The sequence below is a fragment of the Tachyglossus aculeatus genome, chromosome 3 (assembly GCF_015852505.1).
Source record: "Tachyglossus aculeatus isolate mTacAcu1 chromosome 3, mTacAcu1.pri, whole genome shotgun sequence".
Classification (NCBI taxonomy): domain Eukaryota; kingdom Metazoa; phylum Chordata; class Mammalia; order Monotremata; family Tachyglossidae; genus Tachyglossus; species Tachyglossus aculeatus.
The window spans coordinates 49,828,000-49,836,901 of record NC_052068.1 but is presented as its reverse complement, the minus strand read 5'-3'; positions in this window follow the sequence as shown (position 1 = coordinate 49,836,901).

Here is an 8,902-nt window from a genome sequence, read left to right as displayed (position 1 = left end):
TACCAACTGTACTGTGCTCTCCCAAGTAACTGTGTTCTGCACAAAGTAAGCACTCAAATGCTACCGATGGAAAAACTGACAATGAATTTGAACATTTTTATGGTGGTTAGTGACTGCTTGCCACTCAGATTGAGGTTCAACGACCTCTTCAACAACGTGGCTACATCGCTCATGCCATATTCAGGTTAAAACAGACTCAGATCTGAATGAATCACAAACACAATTCCTATCAGGCTCAGGCAGGCTCTTTGTTGTTTTCCTGCAAAATGAAATACAAAGTCACGCTCTCTATTTCAGGACATTTCAACAAGGTGCCACATCGGCATAACATATAAGGTCATTTGTAGTTCTAAATAGCTTATGTAAAAACAAAAATAACACTTACATATTAAATAAAAATCTCCAGGGGTGGAAATTCTTTATAGATCATGAAATAGCAGCTGCTACAAAGCACTTCTATGGACCAGAGTATGTGAAATTACAAATACATGCCTCTACAACAAAATACAATACATAATAAGTTACTCGGGAAAACGCTATTGCTATTCATCATTTCTTGGTTTAGAAAATGTTACCTTAATGTGACCCTGAACAATACAGATTTATAGCATGCCGGCTTGGCTCAGGAAAAAAAGGACTCTTTCTGCATATATGGGGAGGCCTTATCCCTGCCCCTAACTCCCTGAATGATCTTGAGTCCCTTATTTGACCTTTCTGGACTTTAATTAAACCATCTGGACATGGAAGGGATTAAATCCTGGGACCCTGCTCTCTGGGCTTTTGGGGTCCATGTTCCAGGACGATGCTACAGGAGGGGCTACTTTAACTTTATAGAGGGGTTCAGTGGAGTGCAGCAGACACATATGTACACACTCAAACTTCCCTCAGAATTAGAGAGTAGCAAATGACTTCTTTGAAAAAGCTCTCTGATAAGAGCTGTCAGGATTTCCCAAGCAGCTGTGGCCCCCAAATCACTTTCCCCAGAGCTTTTAATTTTAAATGAAGTAGGAAACTGTAGGGATGGTGGATTTATGATCCTAGAGAAGTCCCTCGGGGAATGGGATCCGGTCTGAGGTGATCTGCCTTGTGAGTAGTTCCTGGGGGTGCAATGGGACTCAGCCTCTATGAGCTTTGTGAGAGCAGAGATTGCATCTACTAACTCTGCTTTCCCAAGTATTTAGTACAGTTCTCTGCACACAATGTTAATCAATCAATCAATGGTATTTATCGAGTGCTTACTCTGTGCAGAGCACTGTATAAATGCTCGGTAGAGTGAAATACTACAGAGTTGGAAGACACCGTCCCTTGCCTTTAAGGAGTTTGCAAGTGCTCATTAAATACTGTTGATTGGTTAATTCATTCACCAGGATATTGAAAGGAAAATTTGGTGAACAGAAAAAGACCTGTATTACACTGACTTACACACTAGAAGAGAGGGTTTTAGGGTGAGATTCCAGGATACCAACGAAATTTATGGAGGCTTTTTTATGGTACTTGTTAAGCACTTACTATGTGCCAAACACTGAACTACGTGCTGGGGTAGATACAAGCTAATCAAGTTGGACACAGTCTCTGTCCCACATGGGGCTTACAGTCTTAATCCCCATTTTATAGATGAGGCAACTGAGGCACAGAGAAGTTAAGTGATTTGCCAAAGGTCACACAGCAGAGTTGTGGAGAGGTATTAAGATGATGGTATATTGCACCTTGTCAACAGCAAGTGTTGGACAAATTCTGCATAAACTTGATCTTCCAGTAAGTGAACGTTCTGGGAGGGGAAGTAATTCTTCATTCACAGGTTCTAGGAAGTAAACATTTTCTTAGCTGAGAAGCACTGTGGCCTAGTGGAAAGAGCATGGTCCTGGGAGTCAGTCAATCTGGGTTCTAATCCTTGTTCCCTCACTTGTCTCTTGTGTGACCTGGGGCTAGTCATTTCACTTCTCTGTACTTCGGCTTCTGTAAAATGGGGAGTAAATCCTATTCACTCTTTTCTAGATTGTGAGCTCCATATGGGACAGGGTCTGTGTCTAAACTGATCTACCCCAGTGCTTAGAACAGTACTTGGCAAATGGTAAGTGCTTAACAAAACTATCTGAACTTAATCTTTTGAAGGAAGATTTGGAGATGGGTAGATGTGGAAGACAAAACAAGATGGAACCAAGTCAAACCTTCTAGACTATGAGCCCGTTGTTGGGTAGGGACCGTCTCTATATGTTGCCGATTTGTACTCCGCAAATGCTTAGTAAAGTGTGCTGCACACAGTAAATGCTCAATAAATACGATTGAATGAATGAATGAAAAACTCACAAATTAAGAGACTATAATTTAAATTGGAGGAGGTAAATGAGAAGGCTGGAGAATTATTTGACAACAACCTTCAAGGAATCTCTGTATATGCTATATATTTCAACTTGCCCTTATACCAATGTAAGGAAGACAGTGACCAGGTGTTTCCCATACAAGCTTCGATAATATTAGAGTTATACAGTCCATTCAGCCCTCTCCATGTTCTATGAGTTGGAGAGAATCCCGAAAGATGGTCACTGCCCTTGATGTCACATTGTATTCATTGCTATTAAAGGGAAGCTATTAAATGGAGGTGGGACACCATCTCCAGGGAAATAAGGCCCTTGGATGAAATCAGAAAATTCATTCATTCATTCAATCATATTTATTGAGCACTTACTATATGCAGAGCACTGTACTAAGCACTTGGCAAATACTAGTCAGCAACATATAGAGACGGTCCCTAGCCAGCAATGGGCTCACAGACTAGAAGGGGGAGACAGACAACAAAACAAAACATGTAAAAAGGTGCTGAAATCATCAGAACAAATAGAATTAAAACTATATACATTAATAAAATAAATAGAATAGTAAATATGTACAAGTAAAATAAATGAGTAATAAATCTGTACAAATATATATACAAGTGCTGTGGGGAGGGGAAGGAGATAGGGTGGGGGGGATGAGGAGGAAGAAAAAGGGGGCTCAGTCTGAGAAGGCCTCCTGGGGAAGTTGAGTTCTCAGTAGGGCTTTGAAGTGAGGAAGAGAGCTAGCTTGGCAGATGTGTGGAGGGAGGGCATTTCATGCCAGGGGAAGGAAGTGGGCCAGGGTTTGATGGCAGGACAGGTGAGAATGAGCTACAGTGAGAATGTTAACAGCAGAGAAGCGGAGGGTGCGGGGTGGGCTGTAGAAGGATAGAAGGGAGGTGAGGTAGGAGGGTGTGAGGTGATGGAGAGCCTTGAAGCCGAGAGTGAGGAGTTTTTGCTTGATTTGTAGGTTGACAGGCAGCCAATGGAGATTTTTGAGGAGGGGAGTAATGTGCCCTGAACATTTCTGCACAAAGATGATCCAGTCAGCAAAGTGAAGTATAGACTGAAGTGGGGAGAGATAGGATGATGGGAGATCAGAGAGGAGACTGATGCAGTAATCCAGTTGGGATAGGATGAGAAATTGAACCGGCAAGGTAGCAGTTTGGATGGAGAGGAAAGGGCAGGTCTTGGTAATGTTGTGGAGGTGAGACAGGTAGGTTTTGGTGACAGATTGGAAGTGTGGGGTGAATGAGAGAGCAGAATCGAGGATGATACCAATGTTGTGGGCTTGTGAGAAGGGAAGTAGTGCCATCTACAGTGATGGGAAAGTCAGGGAGAGGGCAGCGTTTGGGAGGGAAGATAAGGAGTTCAGTCTTGGACATATTGAGTTTTAGATGGCGGGCAGACATCCACATGGAGATGTCCTGAAGGCAGGAGGAGACACAAGCATGGAGTGAGGGGAAGAGAGCAGGGGCAGAGATGTAGATTTGGGTGTCATCAGTATAGAGATGATAGTTGAAGCCGTGGGAGCGAATGAGTTCACCAAGGGAGTGAGTGTAGATAGAGAACAGAAGGGGATCAAGAACAAGATCAGGAAAATAGATTCAGCGACAAGGGAAGGTTTGACCCAGCATTAAGCTCAGGGCCACATAAAGGGGCAGCAGAGCCATGAGTACCTAAAGGCAGCTCAGTCTGTTCTCAGACACATTTTGAATTAAAATTACATCGATACCTTAAAAGTTGTCATTTTCTGTTGTTTCTCTGCTTCCCACAGACCCACTAATCACTTCCCGACCCACTACCTCCCACTGATCCAGTCCGATTTAGGTCTGTGTCCCAAATTTCCCTGGGAGAGGTTAGAAAGGGAGGCTGGAAAATATGGGAAGAGTTGGGGCCAGGGTTTGAGAGGAAGTAAAGGTGATGGCCACCAGAAAATTTTTCTGCTTCTGACGGACCCATGGACTTAGAGAATGTTAATACGAAGGTATGAGAGCCAAACCCCAAAAGAGACTGTCACAGTGTCAAAATAAAACCCCTCCCCACCCCCGTCCAAACTTCTGGGTGTTCCTGCCTGCAGACAAAAGATGCTAAGCAATGATGGAGGATATCCTGTCTGAGAGCACAGACACAATAAGGAGGTCAAAATGGCCAAGGAGAGGGTAGACCTCAGAATGAGATGAGAGGAAATAAATTTGACCTTGGCAACTTGAACACGGCCCCACCTCCCTGAAAGGAGTCCTTCAATAGTCCAAGAAAATGTAGGAATCAGCCATTAATTCTAATAAAAGCGCTTTCTTTCTCTCCTCAGTTGTTTACCCTCTCCCTACTCCATTACTTGGAGCTGTCAGTTGCTAAAAATGATTTTAAAAATAAAGGCAACTGGAGTAAAATCCTCTACCTTCCCTGTAGAATGATTCTGGGCTGGCTGTGTGGAGTCCAGCTGCTGCTTTTAATCTTTTAGCCACAACAAGTAGTTGTTTTACTACTTGGACAGTCATTGAGTTCATGAATAGTGCCATAGTCTGTTAAAGATAGGACCCTTCTTTTGATCTACAATTTCATATGGTTTAGCCATGGACAAAGCTGTTTTTCTGCAATCTTCAGCTGAATGCTTGCTAGGGTTTGGGCTCACAGCCAATATGAAAACAGTGAGCTACCCATTCAGAGAAATAAAGGAAACCACCCCATTTGATGGCCAGTGACTTCTGGGAAGTATAATACATCCCTTCATTACCCAAATGTTACTTTTCAATAAGAAATTAATTGCATCTATATAATTATTCTTAGAAAAACTTTTGTGGTGCTACAGTTTTAATTGCTCTTCAGCTGCCATAGTAAAGTTATTGGAATAAGAAAGTGTTAATCGATAAGTCAAATGTACCTTGATCTTGCCAGAGACATCTTCCACTGTTTATAAAAGCCCAAATTACTGTTAATTCCACCTTCTTCTCCAGGGATTGAAAATCAGAAATCAACTTTGATGAAAGAGAGTCCTTACAATTAATCCACTTTCCCCAGAAGACTAAGGCAGCTTTGGTAAGATTTTTGTCATCTAATTGCCTTACTCTATTTTTTTTAATGGGTCACCATAATCTGGTGAAACAGCAGGGTATCCACTGGAGACTTACACTGGCTAGATCTTACAATTCCACCTGGAGGAATGGATATTTGTAAAACCCCTTTCCTGCTTCTATCTGGGTCGTGCACTTTTTTTTCTTGACTGAAAACTGTAGAATGTAAGCTCATTGTGGGCAGGGAATGTGTCTATCAACTCTGTTGTATTATACTAGCCCAAGCACTTAATACAGTACTCTGCATTTAGTAAGTGCTCAAAAAGTAGCATTGATTCATTGATTCATTCATTCAATCATATTTATTGAGTGCTTGCTGTGTGCAGAGCACTATATAAAGTGCTTGGGAGAGTACAATACAACAATAAACTGATACAGTCCCTGCCCACAATGAGCTTAGAGTCTAGAGGGAGGGAGGGAGACATTAATATAAATAGATATATTACAGATATGTACATAAGTACTGTGGGTCTGGGAGGAAGAAAACAAAGGGAGCAAGTTAAGGTGACGCAGAAGGGAGTGGGAGAAGAGGAAAAGGGGGGCTTAGTCAGGGAAGACCTCCTGGAGAAGATAGAGAATAGAAAGGGACCCAGAACTAAACCTTGGGGGACCCCCAGAGTTAGGAGGTGGGAGGCAGAGGAGGAGCCCATGCAGGAGACTGAGAATGAACAGCCAGAAAGATAAGAGGAGAACCAGGAGAGGATAGAGTCAGTGAAGCAATTGATTGATTGAGGGAGTGATCGGTTCTCTTCTAAAAGCTGATTTGCTTTTGGTTTCAGTCAGGCCAAAGACCAGTTTTATATCTTGTGAGATCACAGTTCAGTATGAGTGTTCTATAAGAACCAGTACCATATTGGTGGGCACAGATAAAAATGTTCCCCCATGTCAAATGGGCCAAAGGAGTCATTTTTAAACTATGATAAATCTAGTAAGATGCATACAGCATTTGGGTTCATAGTTATTCTTGCGGTAATCTTTCATTATCCCTACCCTGTTACTGAACAAATTTCAAACATCTTCTACTCAGAATGTAGCTTCTCTACTCTCCACTCTGATCTATACTTTAAGATAGGGGATGGATCATCTTCTTGAAGTGTCCCTCAGCATGCAACTCCCCACTCACCAAAGCTCTACACTGGCTTCTCATATCCTTCCACATCAAGCAGAAATCCTTTTGATTGACTTCAATTCTCTACCACTTAATAATGATAATAATAATAATAATAATAATGGTATTTGTTAAGCACTTACTATGTGCAAAGCACTGTTCTAAGCACCGGGGGGATACAAGGTGATCAGGTTGTCCCATGTGGGGCTCACAGTCTTAATCCCCATTTTACAGATGAAGGAATTGAGGCACAGAGAAGTTAAGTGACTTTGCCTAAAGTCACACAGCTGACAATTGGCGGAGCCGGGATTTGAACCCTTGACCTCTGACTCCAAAGCCTGTGCTCTTTCCACTGAGCCTATAGCTTGCATACTTCTTTCTTTTCCTACTAGTTGCCAGTTTTCTCACTTTGCTCCTCCCTTGCTACCATTCTGATTACCTCACTCTTAATTGTCCCTCCCTTCAAGGCCCTACTGAGAGCTCACTGCCTCCAGGAGGCCTTCCCAGATTGAGTCCCCTCCTTCCTCTCCCTCTCCTTCCCCTCTCCATCCCCCCTGCCTTACCTCCTTCCCCTCCCCACAGCACCTGTATATATGTATATATGTTTGTACGTATTTATTACTCTACTTATTTATTTTATTTGTACATATTTATTCTATTTATTTTATTTTGTTAATATGTTTTGCTTTGTTCTCTGTTTCCCCCTTCTAGACTGTGAGCCCACTGTTGGGTAGGGACCATCTCTATATGTTGCCAACTTGTACTTCCCAAGTGCTTAGTACAGTGCTCTGCACACAGTAAGTGCTCAATAAATAAGATTGAATGAATGAATGAATGAATGAATGAATGAATGTCCTGCTTCTGTCCCCTCAGTCAATATGTTCCCTTGGCCTAGAGTTCCTTCCTTCCCCAGATTCATCAGACCACAGTTTTACCCATGTTGAAAACTCTCCTAAAATCCCAGTGTTCCCTACTTAATCCCACCACCCCAAAACAAATAAACTCATCAGCCATTTCTAGCAGTGGTAATAATAGCAGTAGCAGTAGCTGCAGTAGTAGTAGTAATAATTCATTCAATCATATTTGAGTGTCTACTGTGTGCAGAGCACTGTAGTAAGAGTTTGGAAAGTACAATTCAGCAACGAAGAGAGACAATCCCTTCCCAGTAATAGTAATAATGGTATTTGTTAAGCACTTACTATGTGCCAAGCACTGTTCTAAGCACTAGGATAGATACAAGGTAATCAGGTTGTCCCACGTGCGGCTCACAGTCTTGATCCCCATTTTACAAATTAGGTAACTGAGGCACAGAGAAATTATGACTTACCCAGAGTCACACAGCTGACAAGTGGCAGAAGCGGGATTAGAACCCATGACCTCTGACTCCCAAGCCCATGCTCTTTCCACTAAGCCATGCTAGTAGTAGTAGTAGCAGTTGTAGTAGTAGTAGTAGTAGTAGTAGTAGTAGTAGTAGTAGTAGTAGTAGTTGTTGTTGTTGTTGTTGTAGTAATAGCATTATTGAATACCCACTTGGTGCAGTGCACTGTACTAGGTCTTGGGAAGAACAGAATAATGAAGTGGCTTGTTCCTTGCTTTCAAGGATTTTACACTCTAACAGAGGAGTTGATCATAAAAATGGCATAAAAATGGCAATGTAGAAATATCTGCCCTGAAGCTATGTCCCCCAGGAAAATCAAAAGAGGTTTGGTGAACATCTGGTAGCTCATGTGAAAGCATTCTTTACAGAGGAAGAGGTTGGGTCGTGGCCTGCGTTTTTCCATTTTTCTGAGTTTACTGAAAGAGGTGAAGAGAGCAGATAGGTAAGGTGTGGTCAGATGGTGGAGAACTTGAAGCCAATTGTGGGGAGTTTTTGGTTGATGCTAAGAGACCCAGGAAGCTAGAGGAGGGTTTGAGGAGAGGAGAGCACTAAAGTATTTATTTCCACCCATCCTCAACACCTGTGCCTAGAAATGCATTCAATTGTACATTCCATTATTTATTTTGATCATTCCAATTGTAAATTTTTTAATGTCTGTCTTCCCCATCAGGGTGTATGCTCCTTGTGGGCAGAGAATGCATCACTCACTTCTCTGGAAATTGTACTTTCCAAAGTGCTAGTACAGTGCATTGCACCCAGTGGGTACTCAGTAAATACTACTTCTTACTCCATATTTCCAGCTAGAAGCAGCTGCATTTAGGCATTTAGGTGGATCTCAGCATCACATTGTTTTTGCTGATGCACCTGCGGCCCTAGGCACTGGAACCAGCCCACCCTATCAAGTACTGTTAATATGGTTGTTTTTATTGTTTAGGTTCCTAAAGTGCCTTTGATTCCCTCCACGGTTACCAAGGAAATGATCACCCATAAAAATGTTCCACCCGGCTGACATGGGCATGGGTCATTACAT